This window comes from Pan paniscus, chromosome 9, assembly GCF_029289425.2.
Source record: "Pan paniscus chromosome 9, NHGRI_mPanPan1-v2.0_pri, whole genome shotgun sequence".
NCBI lineage: Eukaryota > Metazoa > Chordata > Mammalia > Primates > Hominidae > Pan > Pan paniscus.
In genome coordinates this window covers 80799646-80819760 of record NC_073258.2, presented here as the reverse complement: position 1 = coordinate 80819760, position 20115 = coordinate 80799646, and the positions used below count along the sequence as shown (strand labels likewise).

Sequence of the window (20115 nt, the reverse complement as noted above, 5' to 3'; positions counted from 1 at the left end):
TGATTAATGTTTTATAATTGATGATAGTTCTATACCACTTCTAAGCATTCAGTGGTGTTTCCTCCAGGTTGCTGAGGCCTGACATTGGGATGCAGGGGTAGCATATATGTTGGATGGATCCTGGGGAGCCATACGGTGCCCTTTCCTCAACACTCCTCTTCCTACCTGGCACTGTGCTTATGTGCTCAGCAAATCTCTTTCACTGTAGGGTGATGCAGCTAATTAGAGTGCAAATAGCCTTGACTTAGTAGTCACATAGTACTGCTTCCTAAACCAGATTTGCTTCTTATTAGCTGTATAATGCAGGGTAAATATTTAACCTCTCTGAACTTCAGCTTTGTTATATGTAAAATAAGGCCATCTAATGTGTGAGCATTACATAAATTTGAGATGGCAATATCTGTAATGTACTTTGTATGAAGTATGGTATATGCTCAGCTCTTAATGGTAACAGATAAACTTCATTTACTATTAAAACTTCCCGTTATAACATAATATTGCCTCTTCATTTATAACACTTTATCCTTGGTGCAGGTGAATCCATTTTGACACAGTCAGGTGGACCTTGTGTTCTAGATCCTGGTGGCATCTTCACTATCTTGCTTGCTAGTACATAGAGTTCTTGTAACAGGATACAGTGTTCTTTTATCAGTCCTATTCCTGCATCCAGAGCTTCATTATGATTCAGTCAGCATTCAAATTTGGTTCAGCACATGAAACATCTGTTCACTTAGCAGATCAGCCCCTTTCCCAGATATTAGTCTAAATGAGTTCTACTGTACACATTATTTATCTTTCCCCCCGCCCCCAGCAACTGCCTAAATAAACATTTGCTCAATATGGAGCAAGTCTTTCAATTGAAGAGAAAAAATGATCTATATTTTGTAATCTCCCCCAAGGCATTTTTTCTTCTTTTAAAAATGCTTCCATACAAAAATAAAAGCATCATTGTTGTTATTTTCTACTGCTATACTGTCAGAGGACTATACGGCTTTCTGTGGATTCAGGAATGCATTACCTAGTAATACTCTGAATATAGGTGGCGTTCCACATAGTTCAGGTCAGTAAGCATTTAATGAGCACATATTTAGTTCTACGTTCTGGTAAAAAGAGCTGTTGGTACAGACCATGCCTTTGAGGGGCTTAGAGTATCTTGGAGATAAATGTATAAGAAATTATTACAGTGCTACTTGTGGTGGTTAATTTTGTTTCAACTTGAATAAGCCACGGAGTGCCCAGATAATTAATCAAACATTACTCTGAATATGTCCATAAGAGTGTTTCTGGATGGGATTAACATCTGAGTTAGTAGATTGAGTAAAGCAGATTGTCCTCTCTAATGTGAGTGGGCCTAGTCCAATCAGTTGAAGGCCTGAATGGAACAAAAAGTCTGAGTAAGAGGGAGCTCTTCCTCTGAGTTTTCTGAGCTGGAACATTAATCCTTTCTGCCTTTGGACTCAAACCAAATTAACAGCTGTCCTAGATCTCTAGCCGGCCTGACTCACCCTGCAGATCTTAGGACTTATAAACCTCCATAATCATGTGAGCCACTTTCTTATAATAAATTCCTTTCTATCTATGTATGTGTGTGTGTGTGTGTGTGTGTGCATTCCATTGGTTATGTTTCTCTGAATAACTCTTATGCACGGCTAATAAATTGTCTTTAAATTTAGAGAGTATTAAATCTAGACTGTAGCTCTTCCAGGCTATGAACGGCTAGAATACACTAACTAGGTCAAACATTTTAGGCTCCCAGGCACCACCTCTGTGTTGTGAAAGAAGACTTGCCTTCTAGTCTCTACATGATCACTTACTAGCTATATAGGTATTAGGTGCAGTTATATCAGTAGCACACCAATATTAGGATTGTTTTCAAAATCAAACATGATAATATATCCTAAAACACATTATAGGTCATCTTGCATAAACATTAGGGTTTTAGTAGTACCAATACAGAGTTGTCCAAATTTCTTTTTCTGAATTTTTTAGGTCTTCATGAGGTTAGAAAGGGAGCTGTAATCTAGAAAGAAAGAAAAAATAAACTGAGAGAGCTATCTGCTGACAAGCTATACTCAGCCCAGGTCTATAGCAAAGCTTGCCAGTGATTACAACCCATGACCAAGACTCTCTTCTGTCTATCCCCAGTTGCCCACCTTGAGTAGAACATAACATCTCTAAATTTGCCTTAAATAAATACATAACATTTATTACTTCATGAAAACTTTGTTTCATTTTTTCCATTCAATAGCAGCACATTTCTGAGCAGCTATATGAAAGTAAATGGTAAATGGATGGTAAAAGCCATTCTGATGAGGCCTCAGACAGAAATGACTAACAAGGTATTGGAAACTGGATCCTTGTTACATAGTTACAAAGAACTTGGCAGAATTGTGTCCATGCCCTAGAGCTGTATGAAAGGTAGAATTTAAGAGTGATGAACTGGGATATCTGGCAGGAGAAAGTTAAGCAATGACTCATTCAAGGGGCTGGATGGTTTCTTTTGGATGCTTACAGTAAAATGAGAGAAGAGAGAAATGATTTCCAGGTGGAATTTATAATTAAAGGGAAAAAACATTAGAAATATTTGGAAAACTCTTAAGCTGGCCATGCAAAGAATAAAAAAGCATATTTTGGACCATTTGGTGAAGAGATTGATATGGATAGAAAGATGCAAGGTTTCATTTATCAAGACAATAAAAGCATGACCCTCAAAGCATTTCAGATATTTTTGAGGCAACCTAGGATCTTGAGTGCAAGGTTTCCAGAGAGGTGCCTGTGAGACCCCAGTATTTGCTACCCAGGGGACTCTGCTCCTTGAATTTGTACAGTACTCCTTGGCTGCCCCAGCTATGGCTCAAGGGAACCCAGGTTCAGCTCATGCCAGGTATAACTCATGTATGCCACAGCTCTAGAGGGTACAAGCAGAAAGCCTTGGTAGCAAACACTTGGAGCTGACTCTACAGATGCAACTGTGGGGCTATGCAGCCTCCACCTAAGTTTCAAAAAATCTATCAGACAGCCTTGGGGTCCAGGCAGAAACTTGTCATGAGGCAGAGCCACTGCAGAGAGCCCCCACTATGGCAATACCCTGGGAGCCGTGGAAGTGGGGCCACTCCTAAGATCCCAAAAGTGTAGAGCTACCAGCATGCAGCATCAGCCTGGGGGAGCTGCAGGCAGGAGACTCCAACCTGTGAGAGCTGCATGGGCTGAGCCCAGCAAAGCTGTAGGGGTGGGCTACCCAAGGTTTTGGGGGCCCAACCCCTGCCGCTCCTAGTGTGTTCAGGAGACAGCATATGAAGTGAAAGATTATTCCTAAGCTTTAAGATTTAATTTTGCTTTCTCTTTTGGATTACTTGGAGCCTGTTATTTCTTTCTTTTTGCCTATTTCTCCCATTTGGATTAGAAATGTCTATCCTATACCTGTTTCGCCATCACATTTTAGAAGTATGTGACTTGTTTTAACTTCACAGTGGGAAGGGAATTTGCCAAAGGATAAATTGCAGCTTGAGTCTCACCCATATCTTATTTTGATGAGACTTCGGACTTTTAAGTGGATGCCAGAATAAGTTAAGACTTTTGGGAGTATTGGGATGAAATGAATGGATTTTTCCCTGGGCTTACATTTTGGGAGCCAGGGGCAAAATGCTATGGTTTTAATGTGTCCTGCAAAGTTCATATGTTGGAAACTTAATCCCCAAAGCAACAGTGCTAAGAGTGGAACCTTTAAGAGATGATTAGGTCATGAGGGCTCTGCCCTCATTAATAGATTACCATTGTTATCACAGGAATGTGTCAGTTATTGCAAGAGTAGATTTGTTATAAAAGTCAGTTCAGTCTGCTCTTGCTCTCACATTCCCTTGCCCTGCTGCCTTGCATCATGGGTTGAAGCAGCACCAAGCTCCTCTCCAGATGTATGCCGACAACGTTGACTTCTCAGCCTCCAGAATGTAATACATAATTTTGTTCTTTTTTATAAATTACTCAGTATCAGGTTTTCTGTTACAGCAGCACAAAATGGACTAAAACACCAGATACTATGGTGAAAGGGCTAGCTGATATGGACCTCAACAATAGTTATAATTTTCTGTGTACTCATTTGTGTGAGATATTTAAGCTAGAACTAGTAATGTTACTAATTTTAAAATTATATCAATAGTTATATAAATGTATATCAGATATGTAATAAAATTATTAAGTTATTTATATAATTTAAGATTTATATAAACACATCTTAAATCATCTTCTCTGTTGATTGTCTTACTACAGTTTAAGTATCCAATTTGCTTACAAACCCACTTCTGAATCAGTATGTTCTCTGAAAGAGTTTCATATTGTGGTACAAACTTCATTTTAAATAAATTTTACTGAAATATTACATACACACAAACACAAATCCTATATATACAGCTCAGCAAATTTACAAGGGGACTCCCACTTAAATCAACATATAGAACGTGTAGGCGCCGAAGCTTTACCCTGGTGCCTTTACTCATCATTAGCCTGCTGCCAGTGTTAACCATTTTTCTAACTTCTATCACAATAAGGGCATTGTTTTTAAACACAAAAGCTAGAACTTGACAAGGATTCCAAACAGAGATGGGGTGGTAGGATTAGCTGACATTTAAGTCCTCTCTATTCTTGGGATTCTATGATAATTTTTTTCCTGTAAGTCACTTTTATATCATTTTAGTATAGCCCTGTGACATTTCTTTCCCAAATATAATTTTGTTCCCTTTTAATCTCTACCCTTTCTCTATCCCTTTCTTTTATTATCCATTCTAAATATGTTATTCAGAGAACTTGATATTAGTAGTACTGTGAAAAAATCTCAAAGCCCATGATGCACTGAAAATACACTTTTGACATTTAATCATGAGTAATACAGCAATATCACAGAAAATTTGGACAATAAGCCAAAAAATGCACCCATAAGCCAACCATCCTAACAAATTACCATGTGAATTTTGCACAGTGTTTTCAAACACGTAATAAATTATTATTTACATTAGTCAGCAGCCCTGTTTATGCCACATCATGAGCCTTTCCTCATGTAATAATATAGTGAGTATAATGATTAGTGGCTGCATAATACTGCAGTAAGCAGATACATCATACTTTGTCTGAACAGCAATTTCGGTGGCTTCTCATGTTTTATCAGCATAAATAAAGCTGAATTGAGTATCTTTTTGCATATACCTGTGTTCTTCATCTGTATTACTTACGACAGATTCCCAGAAGTATGATGGTGTAAGTGCACGTTCATGTGCAAGGGAGCACAAACGCTTCCAGCTTTGCATTTTGCTGGGTAATTAAAGTAGAGGAGTGATAGATCCCCAGAAGCAGAGATGTTGATTTCATGAACTTTTCTGATTTAAAAATCAGAAAACCAATAAGCCATTTCTACCTAGACCAAATCAATTACTTAGGGACTCAGACATTTAACTTAAAACATGGCTCAGGGCTAAACTCTAGTATAACTGGGCTATAGTTGCCACTGTATGCTCAACTGGTAATTTCTCTGTTCTTCCTAGTTTGTAAAATAGCCATCCAACTGGCTTACAGTCATTATTGCTGCAACTTGAGATTTCGGCAAAAATATATTTTGTAGAGTATAAGGCCTGAAAGGAACCCATTTAAAATTTCAAAAATGAATCAAGTTAAGAGAGAGAAAGAGAGGAAGTAAAACTGCAGTGAGGTGAATGGAAAGAAAGGAGGCATACAAGATACGTCTTTTGGAGTTACAGAACATGGACGTTGGAACTGATTTTCCCAGGGATAATTTTAGTATATTACTTAAGCTCAGAAGCTCTATTTATTTTATAGTTTCTTGGACTCTAAGCTAGATAAAAACTAAACTTTATTAGTTGATTGATTTAATATTATAAAATCAGGAATCAATTTTGTTGACACTTAAATTTTATCTAATTAGCTTAATAGAAGTGGTTTCTTTAGAAGAAAGAGCTAATATAATTAAAATTTAGAGGAAACACAATGTTTACTGAAAATTTCAGAAACTGTCTCCATGTGTAGGCTATTTTATTCGTGAAATGTATTACTTATTTGATAGACTATCCGTATTGGTCCGTTCTCACGCTGCTATCAAGAACTACCTGAGACTGGGTAATTTATAAAGGAAAGGGGTTTAATTGACTCACAGTTGCACATGGCTTGAAAATCCTCAGGAACCTTACAGTCATGGTGGAAGGGGAAGCAAACACATCCTTCTTCACGTGGTGGGAGGAGAGGGCAGTGCAGAGCGAAGTAGGGAACATCTCCTTATAAAGCCTTTTATAAAACCATCAGATCTTATGATAACTCACTCACTATCACAAGAACAGCGTGGTAGAACTGCCTGCATAATCGAATCACCTCCCATGAGGTCCCTCCCTCAATACATGGGGGATTATGATTTGGATTACAATTCAAGATGACATTTTGGGTGGAGACACAGCCAAACCATACCACTATCCCTTATCCCTTAGAGTCCACTTCCAGAGGCAAATATGACTGTATTCCCGGAATGGACCAATGGAGATGATCAGAGAAGTCTCATATTAGCATAAAACAGTTGACTAAGTCTTGAGATTGGAGTAGAAGTTCATCAGTGCAGTAAAACATCACTTATTTAATGAATCATTAGTCTCTGAACACCTCTAATTATCCAGATATTCAGCTTAGGGCTTGGAACAGGAAAATATAAAACACAAGTCCTCAGGAACATAGGCACATATCCACAATTACAGTGTATTAGGGTATAGGCTCGAAAAGAAAGAAAGGAAAAGAAAGAGGAAAATAAGTACTGGGCTTGGAGCTCCCCAGACAAAGTCAGGGTTCAGGGAAGGTTTCCTGGAGGAGTCTTACTGGAGCTCAGACTTAATAATAAGTAGGCATTCGTCAGGTGAATTTGAAAATGGGTAGCTTTCTGAACAGAGAAGGACAAAAGCCCTAGCATATCTGGGGACCCTGGAATATCATGGGAGGCAGAAAGTGTGTTATATCTCATAACCAAGACAGCTCCTAACTGACTAAGGGACACGTAACATATAGGGCATTGATACGCACTGTACAAAAGAGCCAGCAGGCACTGAGATATAAAGAGCCTTGAATCTTAGTATTTTTGCAGTAGAAACTGGAAAGTCAATGAAGGATCTTAGACAAAGGAACAACAGTGTCAGGGCAAATGTTAGGTAGATCACTGTGAAAATAGTGTGGAGAATATGTTAGAAGGTATAGGACTAGAGGTAGAGAGAACAATGAGGAGGCTGCAGCCTTGGTTCTAAGAAGGGAACATCAAACTTCATCTGTCAAAGCCAGGTAGTAAATATTTTAGACTTAGCAGAACATATGTTCTATATCACAACTACTGAACTCTACCAATGTAGCACAAAATCAGTCATAGACAATACATACATCAGTAAATGTGGCCGTGTCCCAACACCATTTTATTTACACACAGTGAAATGTGAATTTCAAATCATTTTTGGATGTCATGAAATATTACTTTTCTTTTGATTTTTTTAAGCCACTTAAAATGTGGAAAACATTCTGCTGTTTCATAGAAAACAGGTGAACACCTCAACTAATACAGTTGCTGTAAGAAGGCAGCTAAGTAAATGGGTTTGAAAAGCATCTGCTATAGGACTCAAGAACTGACCACTTTTATCTGGTTAAAGAGGATTATTTTCAAGGATAACTCTCAGTATTGTGGCTTCAGCACTAGGGGGGAAGGTGATGTCTCCAATCCGATAGTAGATCCAGAAGAAAGAAAAGGATTTAGGCATAGGAGGACACAGAGGCTAACAAGTGCTTTTTTGTTTTTTCAGTAATTCAGTCTTTAGCAACTCTGGTGTATGACATTCTCCTGAGGGAAATATTTTAAATGTTGTGTGCCTTAAGTAATTTTTTTTCACTCTTGGCAAGCACTCGCTTACAATTTTGGGTCAAAAAAATACTTTTACTATAGAAAGTATCTGAGAGAAATTAATGTTCATTACTAATATCAATCCTTTAGAATATGTCACCTCCTTTGACATTTTCAGAAAACTGCCTCAAATAAGCCCCAAATGCAAATATGACCCATATGCCAATGCCATATATCTGGCTGTGTACACACTGCATTAAAAAGCTCTCTCAAGCTAGAATTTTTTATCATTCCTGCATGAAATAACTCTCATGAAATAATTAGGAGGTACACAAACTAATGATAAATGTTAGCTTTTGGAAATGGGTTTTGATGAAATTATCATAATCTGATTATGCAGCTTCAAAGAACCTTTCCTAAGCTCGATTTTTCCTCGTCTGATCCAATCTGCAACTGTCTATGGCCAGAACAGCCTCTGCATGAGGATTTATGATGAGGGCTTAGAACTGCCAGCAGAGTCACTTCTCCCTGAACCATAAATATTCATGAAGGAGAACAGGTACTCTGCATGGCTTCCTGCCTCTTGGGTAACCCCAACATTTTGGTCAAGGCCCTATACTACTAAATAAAGAGCAATAGAGAATTTTCAAGTTGTAAAATAAATTACAATTTCTTTTCAAGTATAGCAAGGTGGAGTTGTATGGTGGATTTATGACTCAAATAGGCTGGGATACAGGTCTAGTCCTTCCTTTTACTTAACTCTATGCCTTGGTCAAGTTACTTAACTTCTCTAAGCAGATAAAAATAATCCATGGAAAGCACTAAGAAGGGTCCTTACTACATAGAAAATATGACATAATAATAATACTATTACCTATTCTTATTTTTACTACTGTGTAAATTACTAAAATCTCAGGGTATAATTTCAGATAAACATATTGTTAACAATGTTTTTATATTAAAACTTACAAAATCACTAGAAGATGAAAACAATCAACTATTTTTGTGAGCTTACTATGCTTAAACTTGGCCGTTTTTCATGTTATTTTATAACAACCCTGCAATGAATTAATATATTATTCTCATTTTATAGGTAAAGAAAATAAAGCTCTGAGGGATAACTATACTAATATCATTATACTAGTGAGGGTCACCTAGGCTCTGTTGCGATAATAAAAGGACCACACTTCTACATAGGAGTTAGAAAAGGCTTTCTTATGGTCATATAACTACCAAGAAGTACAATAACATGTTACATTAGTGTCTTAGTCTGTTTGGACTGCTATAACAAAAAAGCTTAGACTGAGTAATTTACAAACAATGGAAATTTATTGCTCAAGTTCTTAGGCTGGGAAGTCCAAGATCAAGGCACTAACAGATTTGATGTCTAGTGAGAGCTGGTTTTCTGCTTCATAGATAGCACCTTCTAGCTGTGCCCTCATGTGCTAGAAGGGACAAATAGGCTCCCTCAAGCCTCTTTTACAGGGACACCAATCCCATTTGTGAGAGAGGAGCCCTTATGACCTAATTATCTCCTTAAAAGCCCTACCTCTTAATACCTTGGGGGTTAGGGTTCCATATATTAATTTTGGGGGGACACAAATATTCATCATAGAAATTAGCATTTATTCCTAACTGTTGAAAATAATGATGTATTCAATAATAGCATTTTTGTGTGCAAAGCAGCTCTCTGTTGTAAGTTGAGCCAAAATGACAATTCCTGTTTACCAGATGAGTAAACTGAGACAAAGAGTCTCTTTCTTAGGATCTCACACGTTAGTATCAAAGCCACGTCCAAACTCCAGGAGTCCTGATTCCTGAGACCGTAATATGAATTCTGTATGCCAATATTGCCTAAAGTGTGTTAGTTGAAAAAGAAGAAAATTCATCTTTGGACTAAATATATGTGAGAAGTAGAAAACTGCCGTAAATAAAGAAGCAAATGGTTTGTTTCAGGAACTCCCAAAGGTCTGAAGAAACCAATGCATTTTAAGACTTTTGGTGAAGCAATACATTTTTTTTTCCAAACTTATATGACCCAAAACCCTTCCTCTTAGAATGTCCCATTGGACACAGCTCACTCTTAAGGAGATGCTGACCCTTTATTATACTGCCAGCACTTTACAGAATATCAACTACCTGATCCTTCTCATCTTCTTTCTCAAAGAAATCTAGACAAACAGTTGTTGCTTTCTGCAAGTGTGGGGCTTCAAGTGTGGGATCCTGCTTCAGTATCCTTTGGTGAAGAAAGGAAATTAGACAACTTGGATATTCCCCTTCACTTATTCTTCCTTTTCTCTCTCACACACTCACACATACAACAAATACATCCTGTTCGTTTTCTAATCAGAATTCCATGCTAAAAGAATCATCTTTCTGTTCTTACCATGTTTGTGAAACACAGGCCTCTTCGTACAAAGATAAAGAAAGTTTCCATTCTTTCCACAGATTACCTGTCTTTTGAAATGCATTTTGTGGTCCACTCAGTCCATTTCCAGAGTATGAAAAGAACAGCACATGGTAATTAAGACAGTCACCGCATGTGCAACACTATAATAATAATGGTCAGGATTAGGGACCCAATTTTGCCCATGTTTATTTGCAGATGTGTTCATTTTGATCTGCATATCATGCTGTGGTGCTTGTGTTCAAGGCTGTCATAATGTGCTGTGCATGTGTTATATTTCCAGTGACTTCTTTCTTTGCTGGCACCAAGGAGCATCTGATTCAGTGGGAGACAAGTTGAGGAGCATTGCTTCCACGCCATTCCATCTTCCCTACCTGGTCACTGGCCCCACATAGACAGGTTCTCTCAATCCAACCACAGAATTCCTCACCACAAAACACTCACTGTTCTCCAAACGAATGTCACTTGTAATAATTGGCCAACATTTTTATTTTTTTAATCTGTATCTATTATGATGTTATTTTAAGGCAACAGATTTTATGCTTAATTAACTGATAAAGTAGCTGAGGCTAAGAGAGATTAAATAATTTTCTCAAGTTTCCATAGCAGGTAAGAGATTTCTCTAACTTTAAAGCCAATGTTCTTAGCACCCCAAAAAGAGACAATGGGGTCTCATGGTTAAGATTGTGGATGTTAAAGTCAGAGTTCAACTCCCAGCCTTACCTGTAAAAACGGGATGTCATCTAGCTTCCACACTGCTTGAGGGATTGACTGAGTTTCACAGACCTAATATCTCTTTGTGGTTTAATAGTGACTAAAGACAATAAATACTAGTTCCTTTCCTTTTTAAATTATAATATTAACCTGACCTAAGTTTGAAAGAGTATTGAGCTGACAGGTAATTTTTTTTTCTGCTGCTTCTTGCATTTTTATAATTTATAAATTTTAATACTGATTATATGAGACAATACTAAAAAAAGTACATATATATGCATATACATCCACATATATCCATTCATTCATTCATTCATTCATTCATACAAAATATAAGTGTAGCTACCAAAGTGGCCTCAACTAATAATAAAAGGAAATGTGGGAAAGTAAGTGATATTTAGCTTTGGGGTACTGAATCCCTCTCTTTCTCATTTCCATTCAAACCGTAACCTATTCGCAAAGAGGCAGTACTGAGTGTTACCGCCTTATGGGGTAGAGTACAGGGAGTGACTGTGCTCCTCCTTCAAAGCCCACTCCTGATTGATTACTCCACAGTGCAAATGTGAGCTCCTGGGTTCCCTCTCTCTGGACAGCAGAAGAGGAATCCTATTTCTTGTTGAGGAGTAAAGAATGTATCCTTTATTTCTGGAGTCTCCATTTTTATAGAGCCAGTTTGTAGGGTGGATGGGAGGCAAGACACTGAATTTGAAGAACCAGAGCATCTTCTCGGCACCACACTGCAGAGAGAATGATCAGAAGAGCTGAACTCTAACTGTGGCTTCCCCTGACCTTGCTGGCTGTCTCTAAGCTATGCACCTCAACTCTCTGAACTTTAGTTTCTCCATTTATAAAATGAGGATATCAGTAGCAACTTGATAGGATTGTTGAGAGGACTAAATGAGTTATTGTAAGGATGAGCAGCACACCAACAGCAGAAATAATTATAACATGGCCATCATTTCCTTCAAATTAACACTGGAGATCCCAATTTCATGGAGCTTTTCAATATTCACCTCAAATTCTTTGAACGAACATAGTCTTCAACCTGTTTTCTCAGCTGGAGTGGTTGCAAATCACATTTACCCTTGACTTCTAGAAATAAAGAACCGCAGTATGTCACATTCCTGAAAGTTCCTCTGAATGGCTTTCATGAGTGCTGTGCGTCGGCCTCTCACTCTGTGTGTGCTACAGCCTGTGCTGTTCCATGAGTGCTCTCATTCAGCCCTAACAACAGCCATACAAGGTGGCCACTAGCACGGGCCTTGTTTTCAGATGAATAAACCGAGGCACGAAGTTGGGTTGGATAACTTGTCCAAGGTCAGATGCAGGTAGAGCCAGGGTGAACCCTCAGGCCCCCTTCCCCAGAGCCCAGTGTCTTTCCTCTGTTCCATTCTGCCTCTTCAGAGAAAGAAATCCAGAGGGAACTGCCATGTGCTTCCTGTCATTTCTCTAAATTTAGACGTGAAAATTGATTCTGAATAGGAGAAGAGAAGGAAAGCTCTACTTATCTGTGATTCACTTCCACAAATGTTCATAGGTCTTGAAGGGAGGCAGCCAAACCTGTAACAGAAAAATAACCATCAGAGACTCAGACCTTAAGGATAAGTCATTTTATATGGATTAAAGGGATTGATTTCTTGGTATCCTTTCACAGATGTTGTTTATGAGACACTTACTATGGGTAAAAATAAAATGCATACTTCATCAATATTAAGTTGTCATAGCATCTCAATATAAGCTGTATCCTGAAAGTCCCCATTCCAGGTCTCATTCTCCTCCGGCAAGTTCTTTTGCTTCTCAGAACTCATTTTACTCAACTGCAACACAAAATGAGCCACTGAGGCACTTTCAGCGTTGGTGTTCTGTGGGTCAGCATTTATTGGTAATTTACTATCTTGCTTACTTCCCCCAAAGGATACTCAGTGACAAAGAAAAACATCAACACATGAGTAGAGTGGGTAGTTAAAGGAAGAATCAGAAACAATACAAAGAAAGAGGAGATAATTATACCAAAAACATGGATAAAATAATTACTATAATTGAGCAATAAATAACATTGTAATTTATCTAGGCCTTTAATTAATTAGTCTGCAAGTTGGTACCGTTTTGTCTGTTTGCTCTGGTTCCAGTCTTGAATAGTCATTATAAGGAGGATGTAGGAAAACCAGCCTCAGACTGGAGCAATGGGGTAGCTGGGGGGAAAATGCTTCCTATTATCACTAAATCTCTAACCTGATCCCAAGTGGTAATTGAGTTCACACACTGAAAAATTCAGAGTGAAAACCGAAGTCTCCCAAACCACTGCCTTGTTTGCAAAGGGACATTTCTCATAGAAGCCTGAGAGTTCAGCTTCCTCCATGCACAGGCGACCTCCTCTGATGCCCCTCTCTTGCCTGCCTTGGCTCATAGCTATGCATGCTTCTCTGCTGCCCCTCTACCCTGGGCTATGAGCTTGGGGACAGGAATTTCTGGTTCATTTTCACAGATTATTTCAAAAATCATTCCTGTATAAATGCATAATAGCCAGAATTATATGATGCAGCCAACCCAAATTGCACAAATTGCCTATTTTATTCACCCATTCATGTATTCCACAGACATTTATAGATTCTCCTACATGCCCAGGCCTGTGCTAGGCACAGGGGAGCTCATCCTAGCAAGACTGGCAAGAAGCCATCACTTAGAGTAGCCCAATAGGTCCTCTAGTAAGAGTTCTTCAACCTAAGCACCACTGACATTTTAGGGCAGGTAATTTTTTATTGTGTTGGCTGTCCTGTGTATTGTAACATGGTTACCACCACCCCTAACTTCAACTGATTAAATTTCAGTAGCAACCCCCCACCCAAGTTGTGACGGTCAAAAATGTCTCCAGAAATTGCCAAATGTCCCCAGGGGGGCAAAATTGTCCCCACTTGAGAATCACTGTAGTAGAGCAACCCAGTGGGGCTGCAGGTCATGGAGGAGAGAGTAACATGATATCGCCAACTCTAGGTTAAAGCACAATACAATGCCATGGTTAAGAACACAGACTCAGAGCCATATGGTTGGCATCTGAAACCTGGCTTTCCTCTTTCTAGCTGTGTGACTGGGAGACAGTGATTTAACCTCTCTGTGCCTCAGTTTACATATATTTGAAATGTGGATGATAACAGTAATTGCCTCCTGAAATTGTAAGGGGTACAATAGTACATTGCAATGGGCTATTTGCCTGCCCATCTCCACTCTAGTCAGTGAACTTCTTGAGGGAAAGAATCTGTGTTTTCACCTCTTTTTCCTTACCCAGAACTACTTTGCTTTCATGCTAGCTTTAGTGCTAATAGAGGAATGTGAAGCATTGGATTTTTCTGAGTTCAAGCCCTGGGATTTGAAAACCCTGGTTGTTTCACCCAATTACTAAGCCAAGTTGCAGAGATAATAGCTATAAGGAATGACCAATAACAATTCAGGCTTGTTTAGAGAAATAAGGGAATTAATTGATGTGAAAATCCTTGTCACTAAGTATGGCACCTGATATATTCTCAAATAAGTGTCTGAATCTGAGAACAGATGCTAGGGGGTAGAGTGGAAATGACTCCCACACTTCGTGTTGTCCCACATAGACAGATAACAGTCTAGATTGTTTCCCTGACCCAGGAGAAAGCATCTGCTCTATTCCCATGGTCAAATGGAATAGTTAATATCCAACCAGCCCTGCACCAAGAAAGTATCACATATGCTCTCGGCCAAGGAGCAGATTATGATAGCAACCTATGTATCTGCCCATAAGGCTACCAGTACCAGCTGTAGGTGACTTTAGTAGGCCCAGCAATGGGGATGGCAGGAGATTTCTGTCCACTTCCCCCCAGCAGTTTGCCCATCCCACCTCAACACCTCATTGCTTCACCTGTACTGAATTTCTTTAGCCCAAACCATTCACTTGTTCTCATTTTCAGCTAATAATTTATCTCCCTAGAAGTTCCAAAATTGACATCCTTAAAACTCCTAGTGGTGGCCCATCATCCAGCCTTAAGGTATCCCACCTTCACATCTGGCCTTTGTCAACTTCTCCAGCCACCTTCTCGCTGCACCTCTATGCACCCCATTTTCCAGACACAAGGAAAAGCATCTAAATAATTTTGCACAGCTATTTCTTTTCTCTGGGATGGTCTCACCTCCCCGTGTCTGTCCAGAGACTGTCCAGTTGTCCTCAATGTGGCTGCCCTGTCACCTCTTCCTGCCTGTTCATGGGGCAGAGATGCATAACCTGTCCTAGGGGCTCTCCCTGCTTACCATGCTCACCTCTACTCTCAAGCCTGTTGCTGTATTACCATCTGCTTATGCCTCTGCTAGATCTCCTAGGCCATGAGCTGCTGAGGGCCTGGTCTAGGCTTTCATTTCTCTTTGAAAATCCAGTCTGTGGAAGCCATCCTTCTTTCAACTCCAACTCTTGCACGTCAGTGCTGTCCCAACTCATCCCTATTCATCAACCCCTTCCACCAGTTTCTACAAATAAATGTACCCACTCCACCAGTTGTGTGACTTTACAATTTTATTGCAGTTTTGCAGGGGCATGGGGAGAGGCCTCAGCTCGGACTACAGTGTCCAGCTCTAACCTCCCTGGCGATCCCATTTTCCTCCCATTTGCCTTCTTTCCTTTCCTCAGCAGATTCCTGTTGTGATTGCACGCAAAGCAGCTTTATCAAATTCTCCACCACCTTGGGAACAGAAGATACCCAATTTCCCTAGGACCCTCCTGCCATAAGCAGAATAATTAAAGCATAACCCAATATAGTGAGTCTGTCTCTGGCAAAATAATTTGCCTCCTGCTAAGAGAATAAAATTTTTCTTTGACACATTATACCTGTGTTCTCAGTGGCCAGTATAGGACCCGACCTGAGATACATGGTTATTCAATGTGTGAATACATTAATTTATAAAATGGTATGTATGAAAGTTATTATAAACTGAAAAGAATCTACATCATTGATAAATTATATTATTTACATAACAATTAGTAACAAGTAGCCCTGCTTTGGGCATCCCTTTATAAGAAGAGGATAAGAGCCCAATCAGGACATCTCAGATTTCTCCTAAGTTTTCTTTCCTTGCTAAAGGAGGCAGTTGTTCATGCACTCTGGTATGACTATGGCAGGAGAATCTATGGCAAGAAGGAAGAAATAACCCATTTGGGTCACCATAGAGTGAGAGTATTAGCAGAAATGAAGCTTCGTGCTCAAGGAATAAAAAAGGCATAGATTTGTTTCTTTCCTATCATGTTATGAGGAAGCACAAGCTAATTTATGGCAGGAGGCCACATGGTGCTACAGAGAGAGTAACGGGATCAGAAGCCAGTCAGATCTGATTTCAAATGTGACTGACAAATGCATTGCCACACTGTGCCTCAGTTTCACCTTTAGTAAAATGATAATGAGATTATTCATCATTCATCTGAGAAAGAGAATCCTGGAGAACCAAATTTTCTACCTTTATCAGAGTTTTCAATACAGATCTAAGTAAAGAGGACACAAATCAAAGAAACCACTATTAGTTTAGACATTTGTGTCAAACTGTGGCCTGGCCCAGCTCTGGAGATTCTGGTTGAATTATACATGAGACATAAGGATGACCTTGAGCTTTTACATCCAGAGCTTAGGCTACAAATGGGAGGAAGCAGCCATACGGAAGAACAGAGAAGAGACATATAAGGGCATGAATTTCAGGCAGAGCATGAATCCCAAGACATGTCATGCAAAGAGGGAGACACCTTCCTCGGGGAGATCCCAGCAAGTTTCTTTGCTTGGCACAGCAAAAGCATCCATAACCACCAATGTGACTTGGCTTATTTATGTCTTGGAACTAACTGATTCTGCCACCGTAAATAATAATGAAGAGACACATACACAAACTTTCTCTCTCTCTCTCTCTACACACACACACACCCACACACACATACACACACACACATACATACACACACTCACATGTTTCTTATTCTCTCCCCCCTCCTTTTCTTCCTCACCATTTCCCTCCCTTTTCTTATATCCAGACTCACAAAGAGAGTGATCATGAATGAATTACCAGTCACTGTCGAGTGTAGAATGTCAGATTTTCATGGTAGGCTTTCAGCCTACGGCTGTCATTGAGTCAGTCAGTCTGTGGCCAATTAGCTGCAGCTGGGATAAAAAAGGAATCATGGCATAGTACAACTTCCTGCAATAGGACTTCAGGATAGAGCACATATTATGGGTTATCTCAAATGCCTAACACAAGAAAACAAAATAGTGAACATTTCGCCCTCCACTGACTGATATGGTAAACTGGTGCAAATTAGAAGATGGCACCTCTTCTACCAATAAACAGAAAATTGTTTAAGAAATATGCAAATCTCTGATAACCGTGAAGTACATCTGCCCTCTGGAGTTGTAAAGTTCAGTGTCACCGATTTTATAAGAAACTATACCTTATGGTATATAGAGTGATGGTTCAATGACAGCCTCTCCCTGTCTCAGCTCATTTCAACTCATCTGAGAAGTTCGAAGTTATGCTGCCTTGAAGACTAGCATAATGGTTAGAAGTTCAGTCAACACCATTTAGATTTGGTTTGAGTCCTGACTCTACCATTTACTATATTTACCATTGACCTTGGTAAATACTTAACTGTTCTGAATTTCAGTTTTCTCATCTGTAAAACAGTGATTATGATAGTACCTACCTCATAGGTATTATTGTGAGGATAAAGTGACATAATGCTGCAAAGGACATATCACAGTGAACTGCATGCAGCAATACTCCATGAATGGTATTATTTGCGGTTCTTATGGTGTGGATGGGAGCAGCAGCAATATGAGCCTAGAACCATAGACCTATATGGCTATCACAAAGGTTCTGAAGTAACTGCTTTTCTTTCCTTCAAGACAGTAGCCCCACATACCTTTAGAACAATAAAAGTTAGCATATCTGACTGCTTAGTGCCCTGGGAAGCCAGCCTGTTCTCATCTGGGTCCAAGCACTCAATTTCTCCATCCTCCCCTCCCATCAGTAACTTAGGCCTGCTCCCAGTTGTTTTGGCGTTATCCATGTTTTCCCATTCTGCTTGGTCTTGTACAGACATCACCCTCCACTGAGAGGCTCACTTGTTGTAATGCAGTGCCCTGAATCAAAAACTTCTCATGGACCAGGTTCTTTACATAAATAATTTCATTTCATCCTCAAAACAACATTTTACTGGTTGACCCATTTCATAGAAGAGTATTCAGAGGTATAGAAGAGGTTAAAAATAACTTCCTAAGCCATTCTGCTGGCAGATAACTGAACATGTACATGCAATAACTTCTCAAATTTCACCTTCCATGCCCATTCTGCACCCCCACCCTTTGGGAAACAATGCTGAAAGTGATGATGACAAGGACGATGTTGATGACGACAATGACTACGATGATGACAATGATGCTTTCTTACAACCCTAATTACAGCAATTTGGCAATCTTACTGCTCACAAGACATTTTCATAAACAAAGACCTCTCATCCACAAAGAGAGATTAATCTTGGTGGTTGGAGGATGGTGGCTATACTCTCATCAGCCTCCCAGCAGGAAGCACCTTAATAAAGCACCCAAGTCATACTCTAACCTTCAGTTCTATGAATATTTGGCCAGGAGCTGTGTTCTGAAACTCCTCCCAACTCATTGCCATATGACTTTGCCCCTTTCAGTCTCACCCTCTTCTAGAATAAAAACCTTTGCTTCTTCTGGAACTTCCTTATTTTGGTTCTCAAATATAAAATATTCACTGAGTACCTGTCTTCTCCTTAAGTTCTTTATTATCTCGAAAGAATTTTGGGCTGCTGTCTCTAAATGATGACAAACAATTATAATATCAGGAAATTGTGGTAGATGATTGGTTTATTTTACTGATGTTCCCACTGGCACCATCACTACTGCCAAAAGTATGATTTATTGTGAATTTGCTGCATTTCTCTTCATTTGGGACAAAAGTAATATAGGCTTCCAAAAGTCACATATTCTATCACTAAAGACATGCTTTTAAATTCCAGTCTAAGGAAATCATTTGAAAAGACCTAATCCTTTTAATTTACTGGCTCAACTAAAGGGATCCAATTGAAAATTTTCTTATATTCCACAAATGCAGCTTGCTCTGAGTATGAAGACCTGCGCTCGGCCCCGGGAATGTAGACATAAATAAGACATGATCCTGACCTCAAGAAAGACATATTCTACCCAGCCACAAAATTGTAGTGACTAAAAGGGGCTTAGGTACAGTCTAGAAAAAAGATACTTGAGTTTCAAAATTAGAAAATTGGGCTATAGACAAGGAAATTAACTGTCTCAAGACACTTCTATAATGGATGGTAGAGCCAGGATTACAACCCAAGCTTAACATCTTTACACATTATTCTATTCAGTCTCGCTATAAAGATTTATCTTAGCATCTTAATCATCTCAGTTCTGTCTAATTTCAATTTTAGTATGCATGCTGCTCAAGTGAGCCATCGAAGCATGACCCTTCACAAGCTGCTTCTCTGGACACCATCCCTCTTCCTCCAGGCCAGATGGGTGCTACTCATCTGTGCCCCCAGTCCTCTAGGCTTCCCCTATCACAGTACCCATCAAACAGTTCAGGAACTGTTTCTCTCTTTAGTAGACTCTAAGATTCCTGAAGACATAGGCCAGGTCACATTCACTTCTAGCTTCCAGTGCTCAGCACGGAAGTTGGCATAAAATAAGTGCTCAGTCGGGGTTTTTTTTTGCAGAATGAATAGAATGAGCACTTGAAGAAGTAAAGTCAGACCAATCCTAAAACTTGTTTTTGATTGTTTTGCTAGCCCTGCGAATCATGTCTTTACTGACATGATGACAGAAATTCTGGAGAAGAGAGGTCACTGTATATAATATCTTCAGTTGCAACATCTTTATGCTCCAACAGAGTCAGGGTTACCATTATTAAATCCATAGGGTAGGAAAAAAAAGAAGAAGAAAAACCAAGCTAAATAAATAAAGTTATAGCCATACCAGGAGGTTTATTTTTAACTTACTGTATTTATTTATGCCTTGCATCTACTATAAATGAAATCAAGTGAAGCCTCAAGACAGGACTTTCTATTTTGTTGTTTTATTTTTTTCTAAAATGAAAAATT

The 20115-nt window shown here is 39.2% G+C and overlaps 1 protein-coding gene across 1 annotated transcript in view; it reads left to right on the top strand.

Moving 5' to 3' along the window:
• The window catches only part of TENM4 (teneurin transmembrane protein 4), a 3002963-nt gene that overhangs the window by 1769092 nt on the left and 1213756 nt on the right, over positions 1-20115 (top strand). The gene's annotated exons all lie outside the window — the stretch shown is intronic.